This window comes from Callospermophilus lateralis, chromosome 7 (genome assembly GCF_048772815.1).
Source record: "Callospermophilus lateralis isolate mCalLat2 chromosome 7, mCalLat2.hap1, whole genome shotgun sequence".
NCBI classification, from domain to species: Eukaryota; Metazoa; Chordata; class Mammalia; order Rodentia; family Sciuridae; genus Callospermophilus; species Callospermophilus lateralis.
The window spans coordinates 30,319,682-30,339,757 of NC_135311.1; positions in this window are offsets into that span (position 1 = coordinate 30,319,682).

Genomic DNA, 20,076 nt, shown 5'->3' on the forward strand with positions numbered 1-20,076 from the left:
TAGAGAATGTGCTTATTTATAATCCCATCAATAGTGTTTAAGGCCCCCAAACATTGGTATGCTGGTAAAGAGTTAAATACAGCCTTTTAGGAAATAAATGAAGAACCTTTATTTTGTTGTCTTTGCTGATATCTACACTGCGAATATCTTCACCATGGATAATTACAATCTTCTAAATGACTTCAACTAGTTGGTGAAATTCCTAACATTTTAACTATTGGCTCTTTTGAGCTTACAGGAGCTGAATCCAACACTGAAAACCCCACTAGCAGCTATTGATTGAGGGTTGTTTATCAAGATTAAGTTCACAGCATTTGTGCAAGTAGCCAATAAACTCTTTTGGCAAGAGAATGCCTCCATTTAAAATGATATAGGCACTGGAATTGGGACCAGCTCTGTGAGGGGAGATATACAATGCAACATGAGTATCAGCGAGCTTCATAAGCTATTATCTGGAACAGAGTAAAAATCCCATCTATTGCTCAACTATTTCCATCTCTGTTTCTATTATCAGGATTTAGTATGTCTTAAAAATCTTTTTGGACTTGTTCCCTATTTCTTTTATAAAAAATTATTGGTTATTTGCAGAAGTTTTTTTTTTTTTTTTTTACTTTCAAATTTTGATTTCATTGTATTTTCTGATGGATTTTAGAAAATTTGTGTATTTAATATATTTAGTTTCTGAATTGCTTCCTTTTAGTTGTCACATATGTGTATATGATTTATTTGTCTGTTTAATTACATCTTTTAAAAATATTCCATAGTTAGTTTAACATTTTTCTCTATAAAGAGTCTTAAGCAGTTTTTCATATGTTAACATCTAGGTAATTCTTGGGGTTTGATGAAATTGTGAATAGTGGCTTATATCTGTCATTCTATCTAGTTAGTTATTTCTGCTATAGATTTTTATTATTGATATTTTCAAGTTGCCCGTATATACCAGCAGTCAAACTTTTTGATCTCAGGATCCCCTTATAATCTTAAAAAATATTTACTCCTTTCTAAACTTTTTTTCTCTTTTCCTTTTTTGATTTTTTACTAATTGTAATTACACATGTTGATCCCCAAATTATTGAGGTCAAAATTAGCAATAAGCTTTCATTTATGTGTGGTGATATCTTTTGTATTAGAAACTATAACAGAAAATTTAAAAACTGTTATTGGTTCCATGAAAATAAAAATAACCTATCAGAAGTTAATATAAATAATGTGTTACTATCTTGTCTGTTCCTAAAATTCTCACCTGGCTTCCTTTCATTTTTTAAAATTTTCTTATACATTTTTTCCTTGACTTAAGTTCAATCTTTGGCATTCATTTGCTGTAAATTTTGTCTCTTATAGATAAAATATTTCTTTTCTCTTTTTGTATCAAGGCTGAGGGTCCTATTTTTTAATTAATACATTTCATACATATATATTTCTATTATTAGAATACTTAATATTTATATTTGATGTATTATGGAAATGGGACAATATTTGGTCTTATTCTATCATTTTATTTTATATTTATGTTTTATATTTCTGGTTATCTTATTTTATATTTATGTTTTGTGTTTTTGTATTTAAGTTTTGCTTTTTTGTTCTATTTGTTTTATATTTAATTTTAATCTGAGATTTTAAAAAATGTCTATTAATATTCTGGAGGCAATCTCTTATTTATTAAGAATCATACTTCAGTTTACCTTTCTGTATACTGTTCTGGAACATATCAGTATCTTATGCTTTTAGGTAATGTCCTCAGCACCCTCCCCTTTCTACTCTCTTAAGTTTTTAATTGCTCCCCATGTCTTACCCTTGCCATTGTGGTTTCATTTGTTATTTTTTTTTCTTCTTGGTGGATTTTGTGTATTCCTTTTTAGGAAATGATAAAATGTTCCAAGTTATTTATTCCAGCCTTTTTTCATTATGCATTTTAGCAGTTTCTTGATTTATTGTATTTTCTTGACTTATTTGTCTATTTCCAGGATATTTTAAAGAAAAATTTATGTGATAAAACGTAAGGTATTTTTGCCTGAGAATACTTCATTTTACGCCCTTCGTGCTTTCTAGTTTTGCTATAAATAACTTCGTGTACATTTGAAAACACTGACTTTTTTTTCCTCTTAAAATGTTAATTTTGAGTAGCAGTTATCAATTTGATTTTTCTCCTTTTGTTAAAAGATTCAGGCTCTTTTTCTGAGCTTCTAGATGTGGGACTCTATTTGATACTTGTTTAACTTTCATTCTGACCTCATTTATTGCTTTGTAATTCTGGGAAATTTGTAGTCTTATTATATTTTGTTTGTTTTCTGTTAGGGTCTGTAAACAAGTCAAGATGGCACCTGGCATTTTGCCAGAGGGAGTGGTTTGTGAAGTGTGGAGATTCCTTATTGGTTGACTGTTGTATCTAGTTTATGTTAATCAAGATAAGCTGTGTGTAATGTATATATACCCCTCCTGTCCTACAATAAATGGCTCCCACTCCTGCTGTATCAATGTACACAAATTGCTCGTCACCCCCCACCCCCCAACCCCCGGTTATTTTGCTGCAGCCGGACTGCGGCACTTTTCAGTGCTGGGGACTGAAGCTAGGGCGTCACACATTCTAAACAAACTGAGCTATAATCCCAGCCAATTGTAGTCTCATATTTTAAAATATTCTCATTCTTTCATATTTTTTCTTATTTTAGACTCCTATTATAAGAATAATGACACTTCTCTTACTAAAACACACACACACACACACACACACACATCTTAATTTTTCTTTACTAAACAACAGAATTAGTTGACATATAAGTTATTCTTCCTAGTGGGGGGGACACAATTTTAAATGATATGTTGAAATTAAGACTTTGTAGTTCCATAGATGGTTTGAAGGATTATACTATCAAAAATGTAGGTGCTTTCTACTTTCAGTTTCAGAAGGAGATACTAAAATCTAAAGAAGTTATGTAATTTGTTCATATGCTTAACAACAAAAAAAATAGAACCAGAATTTAAACCTAAACCATTTAATTCTAAGTCCTGAGTTCTTTTCATCCATGATGTTGTCATATCCAAATATGTAAAATCACTATTGATACATTCCTATTTCATCAATGATTTTAGAGGACAATTCCAAAAGTTAGTTTAAAAACATCCCTACATAATGCCCCCAACTCATTACATAGAATTCAAATTCATATTTAAACCCACCTAATTAAACCCTTCATTGAAAGCATATCACTCCAGCTTTAGATAGAAATCCATGAAATACATTAACAGATTTATGGGCCAATGTTTCAAATATTGTATTAACTGAAGGAAATCAAATGTCCATTTTTATAATGGGAGAGTTTGTTTTTTCACTTTTTCATTAGAAATATTTTACTTAATTAACTAACAGAAGGCAGTTTAATGCACTGATATCGAGATCATTGTTTTCACAAAAGCATCAGGAGAACACATTATTAATTGGCACACATGAAAAATTAGATCTTGAATTGTCTAAATGTGCAAATAAAACATAACATATGTTAATACCATACTGAGAGCAAAATTTCCATTTTCTCTTAACTAATGATTCCATTAATAGATTAAAGAATTCTTAGAAAATAAATAAGAGTTAGAATTTATATGAATTAGAAAGTCAAAGGAAGTCAGAATTGCAGTGAGATGATAATGCCTCTTTACCTCATAGGAAAGCACAGATGAAATGGTGACAGATTTCTGCATTAGCATTTTATACTTTCAGTGCTACAGGGGGTTTGGGAGACTTTAAATACAATATCCCAATACTGATAAGAAGAAAGCAAGATACATTATGTGTGTATATATGTATATAATATACATATATACACACAGATGCATACTTTTTTCTGTTTTTTAGAATGAATTTTGATATGAAGTTGTTTTGATTTAATAGTACTTTCATGATTAATTCATTTGACTCCTTTGGATTGAATTACATCAGAATGTGCTAAAATACATAATTTTCCAAAGGGGAAAAGACAGAAAACCATGGATGTTTCTCACCAGGTAAATTTGTATTCATCATTTCAAACTAAGAATAGAATGATGACCTAAGTAGCCTTGTGTTTGTCAAGTCACTATTCCTATTTTGGCAGAGAGAATAGATGATTTGGTTGGAAAATAAATTACAAAATGTAAGAATAAATATGAGACTGAATACTAGAAAAAGCAGGTAAAAAACTGTTAGCTGAGAATGATTCTTAAAGAATCAGTGATAATACTGAATTATGAAAACATTTCTAATGATTATGAACAAAGGTGAAAATAAAATGAAAAGAAGGTAAAACAATGGAGATGAGAGAAAATGCATTATTAGTAAATACGTGTTAAGGAGACAGATTATAAAATATTCATATTTTATATTAACTGGCATTAGGAACCTTAAAATGAAATGAAAATGTGATGTGGGTTTTTTTGATTCTGTTTAAATCTTTTATCTTAATTAATCAAAGAAAAAAAACAGTAGTAGTTTTTGTAGTTTAAAAAAGAGGACTTGGAGAGAACAGATACAATGTTTTCTCTCAATGAGCATATAACATTGTTGGCATTACATAATGGGCATGTGAGTGTTTCAGCTCATGGATCCACATAAAGAATGGACCAGAGTCACCTGGAGGTTTCTTTCCATAGCACACTTCCAGGATTTTGAGTTTATTAGGCTAGGATAAGGTCTGGAAATATGCAAACTAAAAACATTTCTTCCAATAATTTGCAACTAGTTTGGTACATACTGCAACAGGCAAAAATATCATTAATCATAAGACAAATGTGTATTGTGCTTCAGTTACAGAAAGGGAAACTGTTGTAGGCTCTTGCAAACATATAAACATTCATTTTTTCTAGATTCTGTTCTTAAAGGACTTAATGTATTGAAAGAAAGTTGCAATAACAGTGCCATAAAAAAGGTAAAGCATCACATTAAATGTGAGAGCAGATTGCTTCCCCTTTGGGAGAGGGAAGAATAATTGAGGCAGCTCTCTGAACAGGGCCTTGATAAACTACTTGTCTTAATAGGCTCCACGTGAAGAAGGCATTCCAAGCATGAGCAATAAAATGAGCACTCACAACACAATCTGATTCAGGATAGATTTGGGGAGAGGAGAATAACATAATTTAGATGAAATTAGTGGCCAAATATTTATTCACTAAATAGATATTCGTGAAGAATAAATGGTGAAAAACTAAGCTTGGAATAAACTAGTTACAGAGCAAGTAGAGAGAAGTGAGTAGATTCAAATGGTACTCAAGTGGAACTTAAAGATTAATTAAATGTAGGCTTTATCTCAATGATTAACTGGATTGGGGCAGAATGTGAGGTAAAAGAGAATTGAGGGATCATTTGAGATTTCTGGTGTGAGTCATTACCTGCATTGCAATACTAGTTATTTGTGTTGGGATGCTTCTTACGTTGCAAGTACCCAACTTGCTCCTTTCATGTTTGCTTTCAACTCAAATAAAGTCAGTATTATAGTCCTTTGTTGATATCAGTATTGTAGATCTCAGGGTTGAAGTGTGTTAAGAGGTAATTATATCATCATGGAGCGACCAGGGACCTTTTCCAAACTTGATAGGAGCATATTCAGTTTTTTTTAATATTTATTTTTAAGTTATAGTTGGACACAACACCCTTATTTCACTTGTTTATTTTTGTAAGTGGTGCTGAGGATCGAACCCAGGGTCTCGCACGTTTGAGGCAAGCGCTCTACTTCTGAGCCACAACCCCAGCCCCCACATTCAGTTTTTTTATCTTATTAAAGATAACAGGAATCATACAATAAACTAATTAATATTCTACCACTGCTAGTGGAAAAAGATAAATTGGAATTTATATTCAAAATAAAGGTATTTTAAAATTTCATAGTTGTTTTAGATAAGACATTGAATTTGTAAACCATCCTCTCAATTTTAAATCTACTGTTATTTTGTTTAACATTGAGCTTTAATCTTTTCTAACATAGTTTATTGCTCTAAAGTTAGCTGAATGCTTGTGGGCAATGTTATTTATTTTAAAAGAAAATCCCCCTAAGCTACTTACATTTAGAGATTGTGAAAGAAAATAGAATTATCATAGAAGGAAGAAATCAAGTGTGCTTTTTGTTCTTAATTTTCACTCAAGAGTAGGGGTGAGGTTTTTTTTTTATTCTTTTCAAGAATACAAAGAAAAGAATTTTTAAAAATCCAAGAAAACATAATGTTCCCCTTTGATTTTTAAAAATCTCTATAAGTGTGTTTTTTTCCATAGAAAGATAAATTAAAAATTGGGGAATATAGTAAAATCATTACATTAAAGATTACTATGAATAAACATAATATTCAATAATACTTTCTTCTGTTTCTTTCTTCATATTAACAGGGAGTTGTACATTTTGTGAAAAATTTGATTAGCATTCCAAAAGAAAAAGGTAACTTAGAGCATATACAATTTAAACTTTTATAATAAATTTATTGAGGGTTGAGCAGTATAGTTACAAGATAAATACATTGTAATTACCATAATACTAACCCAGAATATCATGCCAGGATGTGATTTTCTGACATAGAATTCAATGCCACTCATATTTGCCCCAAAATTTAATTAGCACATACCTTTGATTGAAGAAAGAGAATCTTATCAAAGTCTATTTCAAGTCTTTATGTAACCATCAGTGATAAAATGGAAGGAGTTAAGATTTTACTAACACTTGTGAGGTCTAGGAGATGTTTATAAGTAAGACCACATTCTACTGTCACCAATATATCTTGTAAGCCAAAAATTCAGTAAAATTCAATAGTATCTATTGACAAAGTTCTGAACCTTAGGATGATTTGAAGTAATAAAGAGAAGGATTAGGAAAATTTAGATATACAGTGATACATATGAAAGACAGATGTATACACATCAAGGAGCTCTAGTAATGGTATGGTCAGTTTTTTTTTCCTTTTTATTTTTCAAGTTTATAGAGAAAAGAATTGTTATCATTCTTTTGCTTTCTGTTCAACTTCACTCTAGTAGGATATATTAGACAGTTCTTTTCTATGATGAAACAAGCTAAATGTTAGACTTATATGAAAATTATAACTTTATGTAGATTCATAGAGAGATGAGTAAATTGATATTCATGTATTTCCATTAGTGTTCAGAGGTAGAGACAAGAACATTTTTCTAGTCTTTGCATCTGTTTCTTGGTGTGCAGCAGTATGGCTGATAAGCACTGCCTAGGAAGCCAAAATTAGTGGAGATTATGTTCAGGCTGAATGAGGTTTCAAACCTACAATGTGTTAAATACTCAGTCCATTTTCATGAAAATAAAAAATATGCCAATAATAAAATAATGTGATTTTTCATTATAGAACAAAGAAAAAGAAAATGAAATCCATGTGCAACCAATAAATAGCTACTAATGTAGTTGACACTGATATATACAGGTCATTTGAACATGTGTTTTGAGCTCTCATGTTCTATTTATATATCAAAGTTAACTTGTCTGTGAGAATTAGTGGCATCAAGGGCCTTAGGGTACAACTATTTTTGTGGCCTTAAAAGTCATTTTTATATCATGAGAAAAGTTCAAATCACTTTTCTCATGAAACAAAATTTACTTTGCATACCCACCTGCATTTTGACTATCTCTGCTCAAGCCTGTGCTTTGCCTAAGCTTAACACATGCCCTAATTTCTTTATTTTATTGTCTACGTTCTCTCTTATGGTGGTCATCAGGTCATTTCATAATTGCATAATTACATAATGAGGCATTCTCATCTAACTTGCCTTGGTCAACAAAATGCTGAGCAGAAGCCTTTAGGTGACAGTGATTGGCCACTCACTTCACTCTTTCTCATGCATTGCACGTGGAGCCTTAGTGTACTGAAAATTTTAAACTTCTTTATTATCAAGGTACAACAACCTGTCCTAACTTTACACAGTTGATTCTGCACTGAATGTGACTGCTTTACTCGATGTAGCTGATGTTTATGGGTCTACAATTTAATTTCCAAAAAAATATTATTTTTCTTTTTTCTTCTTTTTAAAAAATACAGAACATTATCATTTAATAATCACAGGAAACAAATTTGTTAAATCTTTGAGTGTGTGTGTGTGTGTGTGTGTGTGTGTGTGTGTGTGTGATGGAAACTCACTTTATTTATTTATTTTTTACTTTAAAATTTACCATATACATTGCAAGGTCTACTTGTCTAATACAAATTGTATCTTCACAAAAATTTTGATTTTAAAGCATTAGTGAAAATAGCAATTAAAGTTATTCAAAACGCCAAGTGTTAAAACAAAAGTGTATATAGGCACTCAAAAAAAAAAAAGAGTCTGACATCCTATTATTTTCTTAAAACTATTATATTAGCTTAAACTGTATATCATATAATCAGACCATAAAATTTAGGGAAAATCTGTGTAAATTTGAAATATATTTTCTACCATTTTGAAGTTTTAAGTTTTTCTCATTAAATTGATATCTGTGCATGGCTATAAAGCAGAACAATATAATGATACAGCTGCTGCCCTAAGAACTATAAAATTAGTATATGAACCTGACTTTAATCACTTCAGTTTTTCCTGTTTTTTCATTTCAATTTTTCATTTCCATTTTTTTTTTTTTTGCAGTCTGTTATCTAAGATTCAGGGTAGAGCTTTAGTCTTAAGGGAAGTTGTAAATTAGAGAAAGTTTGACTTCTGCTATCTCTGACTCATTTATTTATCCTTTGCCCTGTTTTCTGTCAACACTTCACAGATTTAACTCTTCGGTCTAAAGCCAGTAATTTACAGCTTTGCACAAACTGAAGTTCCAAGTTTTCCCTTTCTGGGGAATACATGCATTTCAAACGTGCCTGTGATGGTAAGAGGGGCCTTGTATATCCTCTGCAAAAAATTCAGAGGCCAGATGGGCAGGGTTTTAGGGAACAAGCAAATTTTAGGTTTCAGAGAACAAGGAACACTTTTTAGAACTTCTCAAATCATACCCTGTGGTGGAAACTTTACAGCCTACAGATGAGAAAGCCTGGCTTTGAGGTTCAGACAAAGCATGAAAGGGAGTTAGGACACTTCCTCTTGCATAGTTTTATTTGTATTCAGCTGTGTTTTAACTGACTTTCTAACCTTTTAGAAAACATTGTTTTAGATTCCCTGCACCACACAGTAGCTCTGTGTGAAATTTATAGTAATTCAAACAAAAACTCCCTCTGGCTTCGCATGACTGAACATTTGATTAAAATTATAGAAACCGAACTACCAGGCAACTCCTCTCCAGCTCTGTGTGGAACATCTGCTGAAGTAGCCTTTAGAAGTCAGACAGAATTGCAATGTCATGCTCTAGGGGAAATACACACAACATACAATTAAATAATGAACACAAAGCCCAGAGCTCATAAGGTGCAGGCCATATGTAAGCTGATACAGTTAGTCACTGAAATGTGGGGTCTTCAGGAAACAGTAAACTAGAGGGCTTATAGATGTGTGTGTGTGTGTGTGTGTGTGTGTGTGTGTGTGTGTGTGTTAGTCTAATAAAGTGTAGTATCTAGGTTCAGGAAAATTTCAGGCAATACAAAATTTTTAATATAACTAATAAATGTATATTACAATTCAGTTTTTATACTTAAGTGTTAGAGTACCATCCATATACATTTAAAATACCAAGAGTTAATTATTGTATTAAAAACCTTTGTTATATAAACAATAAACTTTCAGAACCCAAAAAGAAAAAATATAAAAGCATAAAGCAAAATAAATAAAGAAAGAACTAAGGTATTTTTTTTCTTCTTCTTTTTTTTTGTACTGGAGATCACACTCAGGGCTTTGCACATGCTAGTCAAGCACACTATCACTGAGCCACATCTCTAGCTCTAGATACAAAGAATTTTCCAAGAAATATAATTAGAGACATTGGGACACAGAAACACATGAAATATAATTGCTAACTTTTCAGAAACTTCATAGATCACTGACAGTGACAACTGGGATCCTGATAAACATTTATCAAGAAATTCTAAAGAAAATTGTAAGGTAGGATTTTTTTTTCCTCTAAGTTAAACAAAAGTCATATTAAACCCATTGAAATAATAAAATTAATGATTATTAGTACTTTCATATTTTTATTTATTTATTCATTTATTAATTGATTGATTTTTAATTTGTTCTAATTAGTTATACATGACAGTAGAATGCATTTTGACACATCATACATAAACAGAGTATAACTTCTCATTTTTCTGCTTTTATGTGATGTAGAATCACACCAGTTGTGCAATCATGAATATACATAGAGATATAATGTCTAATTCATTCTATTATCTTTCCTTTCCCCATACCCCATCCCCTGCCTTCAATCTCCTCTGCCTAATCCAAATTATTTCTATTTTTCCCTAGCTCCCAGCCCCTCATTATAAATTAGTATCCACATATCAGAGAAAGCATTCAGCCTTTGGTTTTGGGGATTGGTTTATTTTGCTTAGCATCATATTCTCCAGCTCAATCCATTTATCTGCAAATGTCATCATTTCATTCTTCTTTAAGGCTGAGTAATAATATATTGTGTATATATACCATGTTTTCTTTATCTATTCATCTATTAGAGGGCATCCAGTTTGGATCCATAGATTGGCTGTTGTGAATTGAGATGCTGTAAACTGATGTAGCTGCCATCACTGTAGTATGCTGATTTTAAGTCCTTTGTGTATAGACTGAGGAGTAGAGATAGCTGAGTCAAATGGTGCTTTCATTCCAAGTTTTCCAAGAAATCTCCATACTGTTTTCCAGATTGGTTACACAAATTTGCAGTGCCACCAGCAATGTATGTATTTCCCCACATCCCCGCCAACATTTATTGTTGTTTGTATTCTTGAAAATTGCCATTCTGTCTAGAGTGAGATGAAATCTTAGAGTAGTTTTGTTTACATTTCTCTAATTGCTAGAAATATTGAACATTTTTTTGTATATTTGTGATCGATCGTATTTCTTCTTCTGTAAAATATGTGTGCAGGTCCTTAGCCCATTATTGATTGGGCTATTTTTTTTTTGTGTTGAGTTTTTTGAGTTCTTTATATATCCTGGGGTTTAATGCTCTCTCTGATATGTGTGTGATAAAGATATTCTCCCATTCATTCCGTAGGCTCTCTTTTCACATTATTGTTTTCTTCGCTGAGAAGGAGCTTTGTAGTTTGAATCCATCCCATTTATTGATTTTTGATGTTACTTCTTGCACTTTAGGAGTCTTGTTAAGGAAGACAGTTCCTAAGCCCACCTGGTGAAGATTTGGGGCTACTTTTTCTTCTATTAGGAACAGGGTCTCTGTTCGAGTCCCTAAGTCTTTGACTCACTTTGAGTTGATTTTTGTGCAGGGTGAGAGATAGGGGTTTAATTTCATTTGTTACATATGAATTTACAGTTTTCCCAGCTCTATTTTTTGAAAAAAGGCTATCTTTTCTCCAGTGAATGTTTTTGGCACTTTTGTCTAGTATAACTGTATTTATGTGGGCTTTTCTCTGTGTCTTCTATTCTGTACCATTGGTCTATATGTCTGTTTTGGTGCCAATACCATGTCCCTTTTGTTACTATGGCTCTGTAGTATAGTTTCAAGTCTGGTATTGTGATGCCTCCTGCTTCACTTTTCTTACTGAGGATAGTTTTGGCTATTCTGGGTCTCTTATTTTTCCAAATAAATTTCATGTTTTTAAAAATTTCTATGAAGAATGTCTTTGGAATTTTAATAGGAATTGGATTAAATCTGTATAATGCTTTTTTGTAGTATGGCCATTTGGACAATATTAATTTTCCCTATCCAAGAGCATGGTTGATCTTTCCACCTTCTAAGGTCTTTTTAAATTTTTTTCCTTTAGTGTTCTGCACTTTTCATTGTAAAGACCTTTCACTTTGTTTGTTAGATTGATTCCCAAGTATATTGTTTTATTTTTTTTTGAGGCTTTTGTGAACAGGGTAGTTTTCCTAATTTCTCTTTCAGTGAATTCATCATTGATGTATAGGAACATTTTTGATTTATGGGTGTTGATTTTATATCCTGTTACTTTAAGAATTCATTTATTAGTTCTAGAAATTTTCTAATGGAGTTTTTTTGATCTCCTAAATATAGAGTCATGTTGTCTAATACTTTCCAATTTTTAAGGAATAATTACTTTAAAAATAATGATATAATTACTGGTGCCAGTATTTATATCAAACAATACTGGTTAAAGAGGAGTGCACATTTGGTATGGCATAGTTCAAGTCAATATTATTCATTATATCTACCTCTCTTTTAGGTTAAACAACCAATCATCAATACAATAAAACACTGTGTTGGGAGTAAAAAGGCACCCTCATACATTGCTGGTGGGACTGCAAATGGGTGCAGTCAATATGGAGATTCCTTGGAAAACTAGGAATGGAAGCACCATTTAACCCAGCTGCACCACTCTTCAATCTATACCCAAAGGACTTTAAAACAGGACACTACAGGCACACAGCCACATCAATGTTTATAGCAGCACAATTCACAATAGCTAAACTGTGGAACCAACCTAGATGCCCTTCAGTTGATGAATGGATAACAATAATATATACACACTATTCAGAATTAAGAGAGAATAATCATGGCATTTGCAGGTAAATGGATGAAGTTGGAGAATATAATGCTAAGTGAAGTTGGCCAATCCCCACCCCCAAAAAAAACAAATGCTGATTTTTTTCTGTGATATAAGGATGCTGATTAATAATGTGGTTGGGAGGCAGAGCATGGGAGGAATAGACAAACTCTAGATAGGGCAAAGGGAAGGGAGAGGAAGGTAGTTGGTATGGGGGTAGGAAAGATGTTGGAATGCGATGGACATCAGAGAGATGAAAAATTGTGCTCTATATGTGTAATATGAATTAGGATGCATTCTGCTGTCATACATAACAAATTAGAATTTTTTAAAAAGCAAAGGTAAAAAAATATTGCTATTGCCCATTTCTCAAAAAAACTTTAAATATTCAAAGTTATTTAAATACTATATTTAGCAATTATATGACATAGCTTATTATTGAAATACTTCTGGTTATGTCTAATTAATACAAATGTTGACTATAGAATCATTGTTCTAAAACTCATACTTGAAAAGGATATAGAAAAGCAGAACTTGAAAGCCTAAGGCATAGCAAGAAGGTATTGAAGATAAGAATTTTGAAGAGTTGTGTTTTATCTGCGTTGTAGTTGTACCATTTGTTAACATTCACACAGTTCATTAATTTTAGCAAGAGATATAGTGTGAATAAAGACTGAAAAGTTTATAGAAATATTAGCAACTCATTGGTCAGTAGATATATTTTTATATAAATGGTTATATCAGACTTTATTTCAAATATATGCCTTAATAAAAATACTCAAACATATTCATGTAGGAATTTTTGTTTGACCTCACAGGTGCTCTCAGTGACTTGTGTAAGGATTAGCATTAGTGACTGCCCTGTTGCCATGCATTAGAAAACCATGGTACTTGAATGACCAGATGAAATTTGCATACTGCTTAAGGATTAAACTTTAGAAACCTGATTTATTTGCTTAGGATGAACTTTGAGTTAACATTTTGGAATATGTTTCTAAATCTAGTTTAGGTAAGTAAATCCAGGTCCAGAAAAAGAGGAGGGAAATTAAAACTTCAGTCTGTGCACTACTGAAATATAGACCAACAAGTTGCATTAAGGTGTAGGGCTTTTTTTTTCTTTTTTCTTTTTTTTAAGTAGAATGCTTTTTCATTAAGAAATAAGAAAAATTAAGTACATTTGTATAATATTGAATAAAACACCCTAAGGATGTAGAGAGAAAAATGTTGAGGCTATAATGCAGCCAACCTGATTATTACACTCTGGGATTTTGAGTACTCTGATTCAAAATCAAGGTTAGACAGTGGCTTGGCTCTCCAAGCCTTACAGAATGAAGAAGTGGAAATCCATAATAGAATAGCAGAGGACTGTGAATGAGTCTGTGTGTTTACTTGTTCGTGATGTTGAAAAGTATGACTTTCTTTTGCACAGAACGTTTCTTCTACAAAACAATTAGTGTTGTTATTAGGAACTAATTGGAATAAGCAATTATCATTAGAATATATACCAAATAGCTATCAGTTTGCATTAAATCGTACTTAGAATTTATAACTTTGTTTTATAAAGTATTATTCTTTATAAAATGTAAAGGAGATAAATCTGAAATATTCAAAGTGCTCTGATTTGATTGATTCTTCAATGAAGCTAATGATTCTAGGAATATATGCAAAGAGTTAGAGAGATTTCTACAATGAAGTTTTGCAGACTTACTCCAAATCAGTGATCATACTTTATCGAGCAATTCATTGAATGATACAAACCAAACCAAATATCAAAATTGACAATTCTGTCATTTATTTACCTAAGCTATTTTTTTATTATACATACTCTGAAATGGACAAATAGTCTTTTGCTTTACTTCAAAAGAAACTCACTAGCATTAAAATTGCATAGAAAGGAAATAAACTACAGTAATATTGCTACATGAAATTTTATTTGACCTCAAGCATGTCTGCCTTTCTCAATTGGTTTCTGGAGAAAATACCAATTGAAATCACTGGATTATATGACATATTTGAAAAAGAGAAATAATCTTTACCTAATATTTAAATCATCATTGATACATATGTCTGCTTGAATTTTATTTGGAATTGAGAAAAAGACAGAATATACAACCCAGTGCTTGATTGCACAGCAAATGTTTCTGCATTCATGTGCTGAAGAGACATGTCAGTGGATGGAAATCAAAACCAAGGTTTCACTCTTCTTCTCTGTAGCAGAGCCAACTGGCTGGAGTAGCACAAGAATAAATGATTTATTACTTGTATGGGCAACATTAAGGTCAACAAGTATACCTTGCTATGGTACTCATGATACTCTTAAATATTGGGTTTGGATTCATGTATTTTTTATACATACAAGGCAATTAAAATAATCCTTCCTCTTTAGCTTTCTTTCATTACCCTAATTAGTGTCCAATATGTCTCTTAAAGCTGCCCCACTTGAAATCACATTAAGCTAGTATATCTGATTCTTTGCATTGTATTGTAATTATAATATAAAGAGCTAGACAATTTATTTCTGCTATGTTCCTGGATTTTGTTAGGTTACTATTTTTAATTTCTTTTAAAAATGATGTCATTCTTGACTTCTTCCCATTTTTTTAAATGGACTTTTGTTACTTATCTTTTGACTTTTTCTCTTTTTTACTCTTTCCTTTCTCCCTTTCACTTGCTTTGACTTGCTGCTTCTTTTATTCTGTGAAGGATTATGTGTCTTTTCAAAACATTATATAATTTCTTTATTCTACGTAATTTTCCATTTTCAAGGACTTATCAAATTTTGTGCTTTCTTAAAATTTCTTCTGGACATTTTTTTTTCCACTGACACAGATTAGTTTACTTGTTGTTACATAACATATTCACCTATAATTAGCATGTTAGTACAATGGCTGTGTATTACCTTACCCTGTTTCTATGGAACAGGAATTAAGGAACTATTTCCTAGGGAACTATTTCCTATTTCCTAGGTAGTTCTCACTGTGGAATCTCTTTTGTGTTCCAGGCAACAAGTCAGCAAAAGCTTGACTGAGGCCTGAGGACTTAGCCATATTCCCTGCAAATTATTGCCATCTCTTTGCAAGAAGCTTCAGACCCTTGGTAAGTATTTCTCTTTAAAGAGTGGTTTGAATTCTTTATGTGGCTGCTCAGTTTTTCTAGAGTACATGCAGAACAAGACAGAAGCTACAGTGTCTTTAGAACCTGGCATCAGAAAACATAACTTTAACCCAGTCAGTCCTATTCAGCATAAGAGAACAACACAGGATGTGATTACCCAGGGGGCAAGAAACATTAAGAGGCATCTAGGAGGTTACCACAAATGTACAGGATATATGACTTTCTCTCATCTCCATGCTGATCACTAAAATTTCTCAGTTGAGTAATTTTTATTAAGCACTTACTTTCCTTTTACATTGCTTCCTATATCTCCCTGTTAAAACAAGTCTGTGTTTTCATTTTATCATCTTGCAATTGACTAAACTTTAAGTATCATATTTGTAGTATTTTAGCTGTTCAATATAAAGCTTTATAAAAGACAATGAGAAACACACATTTGCATGCAATTACTTTTTAAGCAAAATTTTTGTAACTTACCCCTGTAAGAATCAATATCAACTTTTTGACATTGTTGTTCAACTCTTCTTTTTAAGTTGACCACTAGTTTTTGTTCTAGATTACCCTTTCTGTCAGCTATCATTATTATTGTTTACACTACAGAGTCCTCTGGAAGCATTCTTTTACAAAAATATATCCCAGATCCTAACCAGAGGAAATAAAGTACTTGTAAAAGCCTACACATGTACATTAATAGAATCTTTATTCATAATTGCCCAAACTTGGAAGCCATGATCCACTGGTAGATGAATGGATGAATAAGCTATCATATATCCAAACTATGGAATATTATTCAGCACTAAAGAGAAACGAGCCAATATTCCATGAAGGTAATTGAGTAAATGTAAATGTATGTTATTAAGTGACAGAAATAAATTTGAAAAGGCTGTATATCATATAATTCCAATTGCATGACAACTGGGAAAGACAAAAATATAAATAACAAAAACATCAGTGGCTGTCAATGCCTGTTATTATGGGGAGAGTGTTGAATAGGCCAAACAGAGAGGATTTTTAGTCCAACAAACATGTTCTCTATGATACTATGATATGGACACATGACATTCTACTTTCAAACAAACACAAAGAATACCACTAAAAATAATCTCTATTGTAAACTATAGATTTGGGGCATAATGATATGTCAGCACAGGTTCATCAATTTTAACAAATGTACTATTGTGGTAGGGGATGTGCATAATGGGGGAAGCTATACATGTGTGGAGTCAGGGAGTTTATTGTATATTTCTGTGACCTCTTCTCCACTCTCAATTGTGGGGTGTGTGTGTGTGTGTGTGTGTGTGTGTATGTGTGTGTGTGCGTTGCTGGAGTTCAACCCAGGGCCTTGTACATGCTAGGCAATTGCTATACTGCTAAGCTACATTCCTAGTCCCATTCCTCTCAATATTGCTGTGAACCTAAAACAACTCTAAAAGAATAAAGTCTTTAAAAAAATTCCATATTCATTTTGCTTTTTCCTGGAACAGGACATTTAAACCACTATTACTCAGGAGCTCTATTCCATTTTATTGGAGAACAGCATTATCAGCCAAAACATGGTAACTTGAAGAACAAATCTGATTGCTTTTCACGAACCCTGAAGGTAGGCAGGTTGTTCTTCTTGAGGTTTAAGGTTTCTGTTTTGTGAAATATCAGATTCTGTGGTTATGTGAAAAAGTCACTATCATCCTTCCACTTAAAAAATAGATTCCTACTGACAGGGAACACTAGCAAGAGCATATTTGGGTGAGTTTATATATAGATAGAAAGTTATGAAGCAAGAAATTAAGAGAATAAAAATTAAATGATATGTACATTTGAGAAAGATAAAGAGCCAAGGAATTCTAATTGATAGTTTTTTGTGTCTCACCTGAATTTAAGACATTTTTAAGTGAAAGTCATCTGATCATATGCATGTTGGGTAAGAGGAGTTCCATGCTTTCCTTTGGTATCTACATATTTTGGAGCAGTTCACCTTTTTCTATTAAGATATCCTTCATAATTTTCATGAATAATTTCTGAATGCTTTCAACAAAATTGTGAGGCTTGCTGGTTGGAGCCCTATCTCTAGACAGCTCTAAATGGACTCCCTTACATGATGCTGTGCAGCTATAAACATGTTACTTAGAGTTGTCAAACTTCAGTTTCTTAATTTGTGAAGGCAAGATAAGAACAGAAGCCTCATGATATCAATAATATAAATTAAATATAAAGACAGTCAATTAACATTGAAAGAATGAGTGAATAAATGTGTTATGTGTGGTATATTTTGTATGTGTGATATGGCCAAGACATGGGTATGTGTTTGGGACCCAATAAATGTTGGTTTAATGCTATCTTATTAATAGTCTAATCTGTCTTCTTTTTATTTCAAGAAAATATTTACAGTCTTTTTTACTTTAGCAAAGTCCTTCCAAACATCTAATGCTTTGCATTGTAGACACAAAGCACATCACTGAAGAATTTATTAAGAAACTTTGGGCAAGAAGAACTTTTGGCCAACTGAAAAATAAACTAGTTTTAAAGCACACTGACTTCGAGAAAATTATCAAATCTTTCTCAGATTCAGTTTTCTCCCATTAAAAAGTGAGATAATAATACCCATCATTAGTAGAATTGTAGTAAGGATTAAATGAGTAGCTCATATTGAATAAAAATAAAATTTCTATTTTTTAAAGAATGACCACTTCTCAGTAAAATCATCTAGCATGTATTACCCTTTGACTCAACACACTACAAATGCCAAGAAGTCTCTCCATATCTCTGTTGGTAATGATTGTTCTTTTGGTGGTATTTGATTGGAAGTGAGATTGAGTCTACCTTGGTGTGTGTTTGGCCAGTTTAACTTAGTTTTAAATAAAAATGCCAACTTATATTTCTCAAACATTAGGTTTCATTAATGCTAAGCTGTAAAACAAGTAATGTGTTATCACAGTTCAGAATTAAGGGAATCAAATGTTTATAGCACAGATACAGAGTCTGCTGATTGTAGTGAATATGATTGAAGCTGTTGCTTAAGAACATTTCCATATTACAAGTTATTATTTTGGTAAAAACCTACTTCTAAGCTCATAGTCAGAATAATCCAAGGCTTGAAATGGAATTTAGTGGAACCCCCAACCTAATTTACAGACAGTGAGATATGACCAAGGATTCATGTAATGTGTCTGTAGTCTCTTGATGAATTTTATAGAATAATTTGTTCACGGTCTTGTGGTTTTCATGCTTTGCTATATTATCCATAAATTGACTAGGTTCTAGCCCTTTTTTATAAAAGTTTGTGCTGAAAGTATAAAAAGTAGGAAAAAACCGCACGATGTCAATTAAACATGAGTCTTAAATCCCTGCTGCTGTATTCTGTAGATGTATAACTTGATCAATTATTTCAAAGGTAACCTTCAACCAAAGTTAGGACATAAAGAGAAAGAAGGAAAAGAATTACTTGTTTGTTTATAAAAAAATAATTGTCATCAGGGTGTGATATAAAGCTGAATACTGGAAGCTGTTGACTATTAGCGGACACCTAAGCATAAGAATCGCTTCTGCAATTTTACCATGGAGAATATTTCCCAAGCGTTATGTTTTGGCCTCAAGCTGATGATTAGCTAATAGAAGAAAGTAATTTTTTCTTGGAATTCTTTTTCACAGTTAGGAGCATGATGGGTTTCTATACATTCCCCTAAGCACTAAACATTACTCAGTGAGGGATACAGAATGCCATGCCAGATAAACCACTGATTCTTCTAGCCTTAGTAGCTCTTTTATTTTTAATGGTTATATCTTTGGTTAGGCATTAACATAGATGATGTACACAGGAGGGTTCAAACCAACTACAGGATGGCATATTAGCTTCAGTGCTTCTCTAGGTGAAAAGATAAAAAAATCGAACTGGAGAAATATTAAAATAGTAGTCTACAGAAATCAATGGCCTACAATAAAGTACTTGAAATATTATAAAGGCTCTACTTTATGGGTAATTAGGTACAATTTCTAAATACAAGTAAAAAAAAATTATGCAGGACACTGAAATAAAAAATCATGACTTTAGAAATAGAGAAAAAGATCTGGTAGAAGAAAAATTGTAGTTCAGATTGGAAAAGATACATTTAAATAAAAGAAACAAAGAGAAGATTTTAAAATATCCCTGGATCAAATGAGATGAGGTAAATAACATTTTTTAATAAAACAGAGATAAGTTCCAAACCTCCAATGAGATGATTACATGAAACAAATACTTTAAAGGCTTGCCGAGCATCTTACACATACTGGACAACAATCTAAATGAACAAATTAAGAACTAAATAAAGCTGTCTACCCTAATATCTTGAAATTCCCAGTTTGGAAAATGCTTTTTAAAAAGGGATAAATGCTCACTAGATGCATTTCTATAATGTATCTTCAAAATGC